This window comes from Eretmochelys imbricata, chromosome 2 (genome assembly GCF_965152235.1).
Source record: "Eretmochelys imbricata isolate rEreImb1 chromosome 2, rEreImb1.hap1, whole genome shotgun sequence".
Taxonomy (NCBI): domain Eukaryota; kingdom Metazoa; phylum Chordata; order Testudines; family Cheloniidae; genus Eretmochelys; species Eretmochelys imbricata.
In genome coordinates, this window is record NC_135573.1 from 119939391 (window position 1) to 119954189 (window position 14799).

The window sequence follows — 14799 nt, forward strand, 5'->3', positions numbered from 1 at the left end:
CCTTTGTATTTTTATGTCTGATTTTGTAAGCAAGTCGTTTTTAAGTGAGGTGAAACTTGGGGGTACCCAAGACAAATCAGATTCCTGAAAGAGGGACAGTAGTCTGGAAAGGTTGAGAGCCACTGGCATAGAGGGAGGCACAAAACTGGGAGTGGGAAAAAGAGACATAAGGGGGCAGTCACGGCAGATTAGCAGGAGCAGGACATAATATAAGACAAATAAGGTCACTATAGTAGGCAGAGAATGAAATGTGGAGTGTTTTTGAAGGAAGAGATGATTGAACTGCAGGCAAAAGAAGAGGGCAAGCCAGCACAGTTTCAAGGAGAATGGTATAAACGGCAGAAGAAGATGAGCTTGGCAGCGGCATTTTGGACAGACTGAAAGTTAGAAAGGTGACATAGGGGAAGGCCAGAGACCAGGATGTTACAGTAGTTGAGGCAAGAAATTGCTAGATGATGGATTAGAGTTTTGGTAGTGGGGATAGTGAGGAAATTGTTAATTCTGGTGATATTATAGAAGGAAAATTGCCTGATTTAGTGCCAGCTCGGATGTAAGAGGGGAGAGGGAGGGAACATTCCTGCTGAATAATGGCACTTCTGACATTTAAAGATATCTGCAAAGCCTTAAGTAGAAGCTTTAAGGAGAGTGGCAAAAATGGGAAGTATTAATGTGCAAAATAAGAGGGGTGGAAATTAGCAGGATTAGAAGGAATTTAGCAAAGGACAGAGAAGAGCTGGGGGAAGAAAAGATACATGCAAAATGAGAAAGTCAGCACAGGAACCTTCTCAAAACCTGGTCTGGGGCAGAAGCTGTGTCTGATGAGATGGCCAAGTTTACCCAGGCACCCTGTTAAGGGCTGGAAAAGCAAAACCATCAGAAAGAACAAAAACAAAATGGATGCTATCACCTCCCGTTTGACTGAGGAATATGGGCCAATAACTGGGCTAAATCGGCATAGCTCCACTGATTGGCGCTAATTTGATTTGCACCAGCTGAGGAACTGACTCTACACTTCCTGACTTTGAGGGGAACGGTGCATACTTGTTTTCTGTGAGAAGAATCAACAACCGAGAGCCACACAGAGAAACAAACCAAATGCTGCATTAGCAAAATGCTTCCCTCCCCTCCCCCAACAACCCAGTAATATAAATTCTAATTAGAAAATGTTATTTAAAGTAACTACTGGATGTGAGACTCTCCTCACATGCTGTTGTGTCTCCTGTCCGTCTCGTCCCACCCCCTCCCCCCCAAACACACAGTTCTTCCTGTTCTCCCTCCTTGATCTAACAGTTACAATGTTTCATTTTTCATTTTCAATTTTCTAATTTCTAGCATATGTTTTAAAAGTAACATTTTTGGCATCCCCCTTCAGTGAGCTTTAATGGTCTGTTTACATTTTCATTTAAAATGTTTCTGTATCTTAAACGAACAAGATAAATAGCTCTATCATACAATGACTTTCATTTTATGGTGGTTGTGTGTCACTTTATATTGGTGGAAATGCAGACATGGTCTTTCTTCGAGCATTTGAAACCAAATAGCTAGTGCACATCTGTTTAAATTTAATTTGCACATAAGGGTTCCAAACCAAAAGCAAAATGGAAAAACTATTTTTTTTTTGTGGTTTTTAAAGCAAGTAGAATAGCAAAATTCACTTCTATTTCTTAATCCCTTCTATAACCACTAAATCCCCATACTTTCATGAAGGTCTTTCTGAAATCCTTTACTTTTGTACTGGCATTTCAGTTTCTTTTATCTTTCACTATAACCCCTTATATTACTATTATGTATATATTCTCCCCCACTGCGTATGTGTACTAATCCCACTGTCAAATGATCACATGAAAATTTTAATCTTAAAAATCAAACCTCTTAGGTGGTCTACAAGTCTGTGATTTAACAAATAACTGGCATTTTTCAATTTCCAATTCAGCAACTTAAAACAGTTTAATAATACTTGGGCTTCATAACATCACATCCAGTTCCTGAGAACCCAACAGACAACTGTGATTAGAGGCCAAATTGTGGCTTGGGCTATACAGCAGCCTAATAGAACACAAGAAGCTTCCTTGTGCTCCTGCGCCAGCTACCCACATCCCAGGTGTGGATACAGGCTCTGGGCACAAGCAGATGAGAAAGAGTGTGGAATGGGTGGAGCCACAGCTCCCACCCCTAACGGTCCCAGTGAGGTAGCTGTGCTGGTGCATCAGGGAAGCACGTACTATGCACGAATAGACTTGTCACAGTATACCCCTTCCCTGAAAAAGCAAGGAGGCCAGGAGGTCTGATCTTGGATTAGGCTATTCTATATGTCCAGGGTATATTTGCTTTCTCTCCCATAACACCAGCTCAATGAGTGAGAGCAATTAAACAGCCTCCAAGTGTGACTTCAAGGCCCACTCCTAACACCCTTTTGGTTCAACTCTAGTTGGCTCTAAACTCCCAACTAAAAAGTGAGAGCAACCACATACCCTTCTAGTGCAATTTGCATTTTCCAAGGTTGAATTTTGAAAGTGATGGGCTGTCAATATTTTCCTAGTCAGATTAACACACATTGTTCAGACTGTGTTTCATGGGAGCAGGGCAGGTGAGCTCACGGATGACACAAAACCCCAAAAGGGCTCAACAAGTTACAGTGATGAGCTGAAGAGGGCTCATGCAAGCCTTTTTTAACATAACCAGCCTTTGACCCCTCAGGGAGAAAGCTCAGCTTTTTCATAAAAAAAAAAAAGAGAGAGAGAAGAAGAAGAAGAAGAGTTTCTAGCCCTTCTGAGAGGTGCACAGCACTGGAAGGTGCTTAGCAATAACCCACCCCAGGGAAAGTTGAAAGCATCCAGCACCTGACAGGGTCATACAACCTGATCTAAGTCCAGATGAAGTCCCTGTGGTTTTTCCATTGATTTCAGTAGGCTTTGGATCAGGCTGTTACTAAGGAAATGGAATTCAGCAGCCCCTTAGACTGTGAAGGTATATTCTTTGAATGATGGCTCATTTCTCATTGAATCTGATATCCCACTACGCTTTCAAGTGAATAATTAAAGGACAATTTGTTGTCGTTGGTAATGCCGAATAGCATTAGCTCATTTCAGTGTAATTCTATACAATTTGTCTGTATTTTGTCTTTTTCTGTAGTAATTCTTTCACTCTGCCTCACATTAAATTTATTAGTTTGATAACAGCCCAAAAGGCACAGGGTTGACTTTTTGAAATGACCTATTTTCCTGAGGTCCCTGGCGAAACAAACAATTTGCTTTAAAAAATAGCAAAGTGTCCTGGCTTTCTGTCTCGTAATTTCCCCAGGAACAGGCTATTCTTTTATGCGTACTTTGATGTTGAAATAAAAGGGTATTTAAATATTATTTTTGTTACTGTAATGGGTATAAAAAATGCTGTAATTTCCTTGTTATTTGTCTTGTTGGAAATAAGTCAGACACACACACGAGCACAAACAATATTACACGCACAGAACTTCCTGAATCCGCCGGACCTTTACCCACAATGCTCCATTCTTTTGAAGGGCTCCAGGTGTAGTGTCTTTGAACAAAACTCCATCCTTATTGTCTGAGTGTTGTTTTGGCTTGTTTTTTGTTTGTTTTTGTTGTTTTTTTACTGGAATTCTGAGTACAGATATATACATGCCTATGCGTTAACTTAGTCATGTAATATAGCATGCCCTCACCATGGAAAGCATAAAACCAATCTTGATATTTTCAGAGACAATATCCTGGTATGCTATATACGAAGAAGAGGGCAATGGGTGCACATGTGAACAATTACCAAGTTTTGCATGAAATCTCACTCGAGTGGGATTTGCACCAACCCACACACCAGCATAAGTTTGGCCCACCATGTATCTCCCGAATCATTAACTCGGTCTATGAAAATATAGGTAACATAATTATAATTAAAAATATCTTTGATGCAAAACAGAAAACAATGGTCTGATCTCACTGACACTCATGTAACTGCATTGACTTCAACTGAATTATTCCTGATTTACACTGGTGCAAGTAAGAGGAGAATCAGGCCTTCACTTTTTAATCTTGGTTTCAGGGTTTTAAAATGACACGTTTAAACTTGATCCACATATAACAGACAGCTCTAGAGCAAGTTGTCCAATTAGCTCTATTACACAGTTTCCAAAATGTAAAATGTGTTTATACGTCCAATGTTGAAAGACAAATGTACATTCCCACTGAGCCATGAAGTGCATGGCACTGTAGGAAGAAAAATCAAACTCTGATAGTTCTAAAAACAAGTTCTTACAATTGGCTAGAGCAAGAAAGAATTCATTGATCAAGAAGAATGTAGGCTGCTGACTAAAGAGGAAGATAATATATGGTCTTTTATTTTTCCCACTACCCCCAAAAGCACACTTCTACTACCCTGCTATTATTTGTAATGAACCGGAGGTGGGTTAACAACTGAGGCACTTGTCTAGTGCCAATGCAGGTGTTTGTCCAAAACCTGCTGACTTGACAGTCTGCAAAACAAGGTGGCTAATGGGAAATCTGTTTACGAAACACATATATAAATTAGAGTTAAAGAGGGATATTAGTCATAGCAAAAAAATGCTTTTAGTTGTTAAAAAAAAATCCTGGCAAAGAATATTTTAATCAGTATTAGCTGCAATAGCAAATTATGACAAAGTCAAATAATTCTCCTTTATTTTACAGTTCAAATGGTTTTGAAATCATCTGGTAATATTTCAATAATCATATAAAACCATTTCAACATCTCATACTCTACTACACTGGCTATACATAAAGCTGTGGCGTAGATATTCACGCTCAGTAGCAGATTGACCAGAGTGACAAAGACTAACTTCCAAGGAAAATTCCCTTTAAGTCACAGGGGTTTGCCTTGGAAGTCATGGCCATGACAAAGATACAGCCTAGTGCATGAACTTGCAGGCCACAAGGGGCTCAGGAGTAAACCGATGTACTAATTAATTAGGGCAGAGAACCTTTTTGTTGTCTGCATTTGCAATCAGCAGACTTTAGGTCAGTGTATGAAATAAAGAAGGAATTTTCATTTAGGATTTTATTCTTCAGCAGTTGAAAGTGCTCAGATGCCTGTGAATCTATGATTGACTGATAAACATTTAGCCATTTAACAGCTCAATGGCCACTTCAGAGTAATTCACCTTTATTTTAAGTTAAAATTATTTTAAACATCTTCATAATAATTAACAATAGTATAAAAAACTTTTAAAAACCTCCTTTTTCATACCATGTGTGCAGTATGCAAGATACCAGGTTGATAGGGACCACTTCAATGTGGGAACTAAATTTGACCCTACATGTAACTAACCTACAAAACTATTAGCAACATATATAATAGCGAATAATGCTGCACGGCAGGTATTAGATGTAATAGCTATCTTAGGTAGTTATATGGCCCCATCAGTGAAGTAGCTGAGCGTTTCACAGCTTTTTAATATATTTACCCCACATAGCAGCCTGTGAGATAGGGAAGCAACTAAGGCACAAAGTAACTAAGGCCCAGATCCTCAAAGATATTCAGGTGACTAACACCCACTGATTTCAGTTAGAGAGAACTGCCTAAATACCTTGGATGATTTGGGTCTAAGTGACTCGCCTGAGGACACACAGGAAGACTGTGGCAGGACATGGACACTCTAGAGTAGTGGTTCTCAAATTGTGGGTCAGAACCCCAAAGTGGGTTGGGACCCTGTTTTAATGGAGTTGCCTGGGCTGGTGTTACCCCATGCAGGGCTGAAGCTGAAGCCCGAGGGCTACAGCCCTGGGCAGCAAGGCTCAGACTTTGGCTATGGGTGGCAGGGCTCAGGTTACAGGACCTCTGTCCGGACTAAAGCCCTTGAGCTTGGGCTTTGCGCCTCCCACCCGGGGCAGCGGGGCTTGGGCAGGCTCAGGCTTTGGTCCCCCCTCCTGGGGTCATGTAGTAATTTTTATTGACAGAAGGGGGTTGCGGTGCAAGGAAGTTTGAGAACCCTTGCTCTAGAGTCCCAGGCTAGCATCCTAACCACTGAGCCATCTTTCCTCCCCTAGATATCCATGCCAGTGCTCTCTGCCCTGAGATGGAATCTCAAATTTGAGAGCAAAGGCAACTTGGCTGATCTTCAGCAAAGGGAGATGGAGAATCAGGCCCTATCTCACACCTTGGGCAGTCATTTACATCTGTGCTACCAAATCAGAATTCTCCACTAACAAACACTGGCAGTAAGGTTTTGCACCTACCTTGCCCAGACTGCAAGGCAGCAGAGAACCAGCCCCTATGATCCCGTGAAAAATATTTGAAGTGTGGAGTTTGCATTTCTCTTCTGTTTTCATCATTTTCTTGTCATTGGGAAGAGATCAAGTGTTCTGACTATGAGCTGTCATCTGGAGATATTGTAGACATTACCATTAAGAATACAAATTTGTTTTTAATGATGCATGGCATTTGTTAAACTGCAGCTGGGGTTAGAACTAAAACTCTGTTAAGTTGTCTTCAATTTGGTCATAAATTTCTCATTTGCTGGTTTTCATCTCAGTATTTCACTTACTGTTTTCTACATCATAAATGTCTAAAAACCTATTTTATAGGTAGTATTAATGCAGAAATAAATTGTGGCTCCCATAAATGTTCCCTTGGAGTGCTTAACTTATCTCCTGGTACCACTGCAAGTACAGATGAATTCTTCCAAAACTTGTAAAGGTTTCCAGGTGTCATGGCCTGGTCCACAAAAGCAATATATTTCCACTGAGAGGGGAAAAAAAAAAACACCTCTTTTGTTACAAGTATTCTAGATTTGTATGCTTTGTTTGTTTAACTTCTGCCTTAAGTATATAATAGAACACATTTTTTTGCAGTCAATGCATCATAATAACCCCTGCCATTCCTGGCCTTCTCCATTTCTGTGCTCAGAAGTCACTGTTTTGTCATCCAAAAGGATGTTTTCAATCGTGTGTGTGTTGGGAATCATCTTTTGAAGACTAGAGAGATAAATGCATTTAGTTACATGACAGTCTCTTTGTCTCCATTAATAGGCGGCTTCATTTCCTAGACGCAAGAAGCTAGATTTCATTTTCAAGGAAATAGAGCTCTGAACTCTATCCCTTATTTCTACAGAAGGGCCTGATTCTCCACTGTCTTGCAAACTGTGTAGTCCTTTACATTTGTGCAAAATAAGAACAGAGTGAGTGATAAAACTATGCCATTCATCTTAGCATTTTATACACACCTTGCCAAGGTGTATAGAACTTCGCATGGCACAAGGCCGCGGAAAATGAGGACTGTGAAGAAGTCACCTCTGGACACACAGTTATGTCTGTGTCACAACTTTCTACCAACTATAACAGTAGTAAAAAAACATGTCAGCTATGGAATCTCACGCGATGCATGAGCACAAAAGACTCACAATGGCTTTTCTTCTGCAAAGGTGCACCTTTATTTATAGCATCTCTGTGTGTCTATGTATAATAAGAGACAAGCTTATGCTTACATAGAGAAATGTATATTCAGTAGGGGGAAAAAAATCATCATTCAGAATGTCCTTACATTACTGCCATGCTGGAATCAATTTCCTGTTCTTCATTTAACAAGCACAGCCTGTAGACCTATCTGTCTTAAGGCAGACATGATTATTCACTGGAAAAAATGAGGGTTTTGTGTGTGTGTGTGTAAAGCGAAAACTAATGAAGTAGGAAAGTGTATTGAGAGATTTTTGGCTCCATGTTCTCAGAGTCACAGTGTGACTTTCAAATGTCAGCTACTTTACTGGGTATTGCCTCACTGATGGATTGTGGCATTGATCTATTGACATGTCCAAACTAGAAATTACTGCAGCCTCAGGAGAGGATATCAACCGAGCTGTAAATTGGAACATGTGTTTTGGGGTTTGTTCAGGAAGGGGTTGGGTTTTTTTGTGTTACAAAACTTCTGCCACTGACATCTACATTTTCCATTTAGCAGAAAGCCTCCATGTTGCACATTTCAGATATTTGGACCATATAGTAATTTAGGACCAATGGAGCTAGGCCAATTTACACCAGCTGAGGATTTAGTCCACAAATTTCTTTTCACTATGCAACCTTAAAAAGAACAGTTGCCTTCCTTTCATATAGTTTCTCCACAATTAAAAATTACTTTAGGGAACAATATATCCATCTGTGAAGCAACACTGAGCTTTAACATGGCTAATACAGAGTAGTTCAAGAACCATTCTGAGGAATATATTTGTCATAGCTTATATCTGACTGGATTCCCCAGGGGCCCAGTCCTGAAGTCCACCTACTCCAAATGCCCAATGAAGCCAGTCAAAATTTTGCTTGCCTCACTTGTACTTCCACTTCAGTGGGAGTGTCATGTGAGTGAGCAAGAAGGCCTCAGCCCAACTGAAGTTATTCCAAATAAAGAAAACTGTGGGATTTAGCACCAAGTGAGTATATACCAGAGGCGCTGTAAGCAATTTGAGGCAGGGATCATGTCTAGCTTTATGTTGGCTGAGAACCTAGCACAATGGGGCCTTGATTTTGCAGGTTGCCTCTAGGCACTACTGTAACAGAATCGCAAATGCTAACAAGTATTATCATCCCAGAACTCTTACAAATAATCTACTATTCAATTTTCTATGTAGGAATGATGTTTTGAAGTAGCAGAATGCTTAAGGATGACTAGTCATTACAGTTCAGTCATTTTCTCATTATTCAAACAGCTAACTTTCAGCAGACGGTCTAATACAGCAATTCTGTCTGTACATCATGACCCTCACAGGGTCACCAGTGCTTGTCTGGAGGAATCCAGTCAGCCTGCTCCCCTATCCCGAGTCCAATCATTTGTTGAGGCAAATTTGTTCATTTTCAGTTGTTCCCATTCAGATGCCATAGCTAGAGGTGGCCAAACAGTGGCTCACAAGCCACGTGTGGCTCTTTTACCATTAAAGTGCTGCTTGTGGAGCCCCCCACCCCCAACCTCCACCTTCCATACTTGGGAGGGAGGAAGCTTGGGACCTCTGCCTTGCAGCAGGGTGGTGTGGTAGGGGCTTCTGCCCAGCAGGGAGGGGGGGGCTTGGGGCTTCTGCCCAGTGGGGAAGGGGCATCTCAGGGCTTTAGCCCTGCAGCACGCACCTGCCGGGCCTCGGGGTTTCTGCAGGAGCAGGGCTGAAGCCCTGTACCCCAGCAGGCACACCCTGGCTCTCAAACTTCTGAAGATTGTCGTATATGGCTTGGAGGGTCAGTAAGTGTGGCCACCCCTGCCATAGCCAGAAACCAGTGTTCTCAGCACTACTTCAGATCACCAAGGGAACCAGTACCTCCTTAGAAGCGTGGAGGAAATCAATGCAAAGGATTCTGGGACACAACTGAGAAGAATAAGTTTCAAGTGGCTGCATGTGGGATCATGATGTAAAAGCGTTGATGAGGATATTAATCTAAATAATTGTAATAATAAATACCTCACATGTATACAGTGTTTTTTATCATAGCCTCTGGTCTAAGCAAGCGTGCCATTTTGTGATAGTTATACTCAGAAGTATATTTAGGACAAAACCCCCTTTAAGTTTCTTTTCTCCTGTCTAGTGGAAAAATCAAATCAAATCCTAACAAATATATCGCCCTTATGTCTTTTCAAAAAGACCCTGCATCCAGATTGTTGTATTGCCCCACCTCCACTTTCAGTTAGCTTACTCTCATTTTCATGCTCTGTCGCACATGACTATAGTAGTAAGAAGTATTTTGAAAACATGCTGTATCTGGTGTCAGATTACCATTTTGTTTGCTATGGTAACGTGGGGAGATTTGCTACTTTTTCTTACAGATCTCAAGAGAAAGAAATGGAGAAGACATGACAGAGCTAGCTTTCAGATGCACTGAGTTTTGCACTGTTTTGTTGCAATACATGAGAGATGTGCATCACTTGGTGCAGTTTTTTCCATTAACCTTCCATGTTTTCTATCCTTAGGAGAAAAATCTTGCTAGCCTTGTTTTTCTCTGCTTGCTACAGAGATTTATAATGCATATACTAATGGAGATTGCAACAGATTTTCAGGGCAGATGAAAAAAAAAATCACATTCTTTTTCATTCAGCTTTTCAAATGCCTACAACGGTCTCCATGTTGTATATTTTTTGTACTTCCACTGGTTTGATAAATGACAGTACTGAGCAGTGACAAGCATTGAACACAAACACTTTTGCGTATTCAGGAACTCCTGGTGTGTGTTGCAATGGGACAAGAGGGAAAGGAAACTAACTGCCCAACCCTGATCTTTTCTTCTGGCAGCATGAGCGGAAGGGGGAGGAAACCCATCACCTCACCTGACCCTGGATCTTAATACAAGGCAGAGGAAAATCATTGCTTTGTTTGGGGGGCTTACAGATTATAGGTCCGTCCCTAGTACTGAGGACTAAATACTTTTCATGCTAGGGACTTCAGGTCAATAGCCTATTATTACTTTTAATGCAAAATTGACATGGATTATAACAGACTTTAGGGAATGGATAGAGTGTATGGAAAGAGGCGGGGTGTGAAATGATGGCAGGACACAGTGCCATGTAACCTCTATTATAATATATCCAGGGCTTGCTGGGTCAGTATATGGAATTCTCCAACCTGTTTCAATTTGGATCTCCCAGCTGTCAACACCATCCATTCTTGCTATTCCCTAACGTAGGCAATGATAACTCACAGGCACCGCAAGGGGCACTATATAAATCCTCTGAATATATTATTATTTATTAAGTAGATAGAAGACATAAGGACTTGAAGAGAAGCCTGTAGTGCTTATCCAGTCATCGCCAAAGAAGACGCCATTTTGGCCGTTCAGATGCCTATTATTTGGATAATAACAATTCTTTTAATTGGAACAAATACCAGTCAATAATAAGACCATCTTAGACGTTAGAGCACAGTTTTGGAGTCAGGAGGCTGTGGGTCTATTTCTGCCTCCACCACTGACTTGCTGCACAACTGACAGTCACTTAACTTCCCCAACCGTCAGGTTCCCCATTTGTATAGAGGGGGTAATAATATTTACCCCTCTACTAGGAGCACTAGGAGGATCAATGCATTAATGTTTGTAAAGTTCTTGGACATCTTGGATTAAGAGGTGCCAAGAGTTATTAAATATTCATTATTATAATCTCTTGCTTATTCTTAGAGTGAGACAGCCTGAAGCAATGCATTGGGTAACCCTAAAAACCAGGACATGCTAACAATTCACAAATGTTCATACACTTCCTTCTAATTTGTTAGTTTATTTTTAAACTTTTGAGAATGGATGAGGTACTCATGTATATGAAAAAAAGAAAGCACTCCCCTCAGGCATAGAAAAGCTGCTCTCTGATTAAAAGAGTGGGGTTTAAAGTGATTTATAAATGTTTTCTGTTGTTCTAAAGGGATCTCTTTGTCAGCTCTGCTTAAATTACACACACACACTTCAGCAGTGCAAGGCCCTTTACTGTTCCTCATGGCATAAATACGACAGCAGTACATTTATGTGCTTAGTCCTTGGCCTTTGCTGCTGAGCAGAGACTGCCAATTGTACCGAACTGTACTTAATTAAGTAGTAGTTTTATGAGGTGAACTGCAATACATAGGGGACTGACATGAGACCACCAGATTTATGGCATTTCAGCTTCAAGCTGACAGTGTGGCAGTACTCACACAACAAAGACCGTATGACAAAAATGTTAACCCCACAAAAAATGAGCTAGGAAATTCACAGTTAGGCATTAAAAACTCCAGTACCCAGCATGGCAACATCAAGGCGCTGTCCCACTGGGTCTGGCTTCTGGAGTTTTTAATCCTCAGCTGTGGATTAAAAAGCCTTACTTTTATGACTTTGGAGGTGTGAGGCTCTACTACCTGCATGTGGAAAGACAATCCCCTGGCCTTACATCAGAAAGGTACCCTGCCAGTGACCACAGACTTGTCATGCTCACCCCTTTGCTGACGCCAAATGGGTAGCCCCCCTTCAGGGAGAACTGTGGTGACTGGTTCCGATGCATTTGGTATCTAAATAAACACCTATTGAATAGGAATGATTAAAAAATGGAATCTGCAAAACACTTTTAAGAAACACTTGTCTCTGTTTCACAAGTGAATGGGTCTCTTCTCTCCCTCAGTCAGAACCACCATTTTAATTATACTTTCCAAAAAGGCCCCAGTTTGATTATGCAAAGTAGGACTGAAACAATCAACTTTGCCATTAGGAGCAGTTAGGAATCAGAGCTCTGGCACAGGGTCAGATGTACTCCTTATGCCTCAATAGGTCCAGGTTCGAGTGCGTCTAAACTTCACTCACTCCAGCATCTCTAGGTCTGTTAGAAGACATCCCACCCGTCACCCCCGCCACCCTATTTCTGATTCATACTGGGTATTAGAGGCTGCTCCCACCTCCAGTTGTGCCCAGCCCTGCGAGGAATGCTGCTGCAGAAACTAGTGACTAAATGCTGACAGAAACTAAGAGCCAGATTCTCCAGTCCAGCCTTTGTGAATCCAATGCCCCCCTGGTGCCAGAGATGTGACTTTGTGATGGCTGCCAGACAAGTCTTCTGGTGTAATACAGGACAGCCTGCTGCCCCCAGCCTCAAAGGACTGTTCTGGCAGCTCCTGCCATACTCCCTTTCTCCCAGAAACACCCTCTATGCCATATGACAGAAAGGGGGGACATATGTGGTACTAGAGTGACCTGATCCCTCCAAAGGATTCACCTATACATGGGCAATCTTCTTGTGAAATTCTGAGCATGGTTGTGCCAACGGGGTACAAAGCAGCCACAGTGGGGCCAAGGATCTAGCCCAAAATTAAAAAGACACTGGTGGCATCAGGTAGGAGATGTGCAGCTATTTTCTTGACCACCCACATTTCTGATGAGCAGGTGCTTCAGGGGCTTAGTGTCTGACTGGGGTCCATCAGGAGCTGACTTCAGAAGACCAGACGTCATCCCTGGTCACAGGTTGCTTATAGCATCTTTGCAAAGTCACCAGATTTATGGGCTTTGACCAAGTAACTATACAGTATGCATCTGTGACATAGACTATTGCAATAAATCTTGTAGAAAGAGCTCAGAGGCAGATTCCCCATTTGCAGCTCAGAAAGAGCACAGTAGCTTCATTATTATTGGGAGGAGAGCAAAGTGATTCTGTCTCCATACTCCTTCCCACTCTATCACGGTAGCACATGATGTAACTGAGGGCGGAATTTTCCCTTAATGCTAAAACTTCCTTTTGGAAAAGAACCTGCATGTAGTCACTCTTTTTTCCTCTGAACTCTCCCTCTGAATTTCCCAGCCAACACAAGTTTGAAAAAGTAATTAAGAAGCTTATGAAACTGGGATAAAGAAAACAATCAAACTTCAAACAGTTATTAAACAAATCAACTTTTAAAACAAGAGCTAGTAGAAGAGTTTGTCTTCTAATTTTCCAGCTGTAAAAGTTTTGATGCAGAATTTAAGAGGATTTCATTAATTGGGACAGCTAAAGTCTCAGCTTTCAAAACCCGTTCCAAAAGGAGAACTATGGGGTGTGCATTCTCCATCCCCTTAGCCATCACTGTCAATACATCTGATCCCGATCCCAATGAAGTCAGTGGGAGTTTTGCAATTAGGGTAAAATTCTCTCTGTGGCAGAGGATTCTACCATTCTGTTATTCCACTAAGAGGGCAGCTCTCCCTCTGAGCACATAGGCCCCGTGTGCAGTCATGCAGTTACAACACATAACGGCATGATACCACAGAGACAGCACTGTACAAAAGCCTCAGTGTGAGTTTGCAGGACTTTATGCAAACCCTTTTTTCAGTTGCAATGGGTGTAGATTTGCACCACCTGAGACAGCCAAAGCCACCAACTTCTGTGTTCAAAATGTCAGTCCAAGTTCATTCACAATTCAGGGTAGGGGCCAGATCCTTGGTGCTGCTCTGTGCCATTCTGCTGGTGCAAAGCACACACAGAGCTGCTTTAACCAAGCCCATGAGCATTTCCCCTATGCTGAGGAATCATTCTGTGCCACAGAGCTGCCATAGGGGTTCCTATGCTAACCACTGACCCATGGCAAAAGAAAGCAGGTCCAGGGGAAGAGGACCTGGTTAGGACATCTCTACATCTCATCAATCCCTGACTGCCAGACAGTCCCTCTACTGGCAAAAGTTAGAGTCCCTCAAAACTATGCTGGGGACCATTCTCCACACCATTCTGGTTTCGCACCAAGCACAGCTTAGTTAGACCAAGGGCTATGGCCTCAGGTTCTTAGAAAGGTTCATGAAACAAGGCAAAACTTTGTTTCATGCTACTGTAATGATGACAATACAGCAATCCTCCAGAAGTGTGGTGAATACTGTGAGGTCAGTGAGACAAAGCCTGCCCTCACTTACACCTGTGCAAGCTCCTTGGACACAGGCAGAGTTTATTCCACTAAGTTGCATGGTTGTATGCCAGCCACTTAAAAAAAAATTCCCCAAAAGGACTTTGAAGTTTGCCTTATGGAAAAAACAGGTTATAAACTTTGGTTTCTTCTTTTTAAAAAAATCCCAGACCCTTTTTTGAAAAAGTTGAGAGATCCAAAACCTTGACCTCTATTTTGTTTTAAGAGAAAATACCCGATTCCCAAAATTTGGATCTGGCTCTGAATCCAGATCTTGGACTCATCAGCATTCAGGGTGTTTTCCTCTAGGGTTTTGTTTCAGCCAAGACATAAATAGGGACCAGCCATGAAATTCAAATCTAGCTCCAAATTCAAATTCCAAAGGAAGGAACCAGGAGACCCGGGTGGTCCAGGAGACCTGACTTCAAGTGGTTCAGACTGAAAGTAAAGTGACCTGGGTTTTATTCCTATTTCAG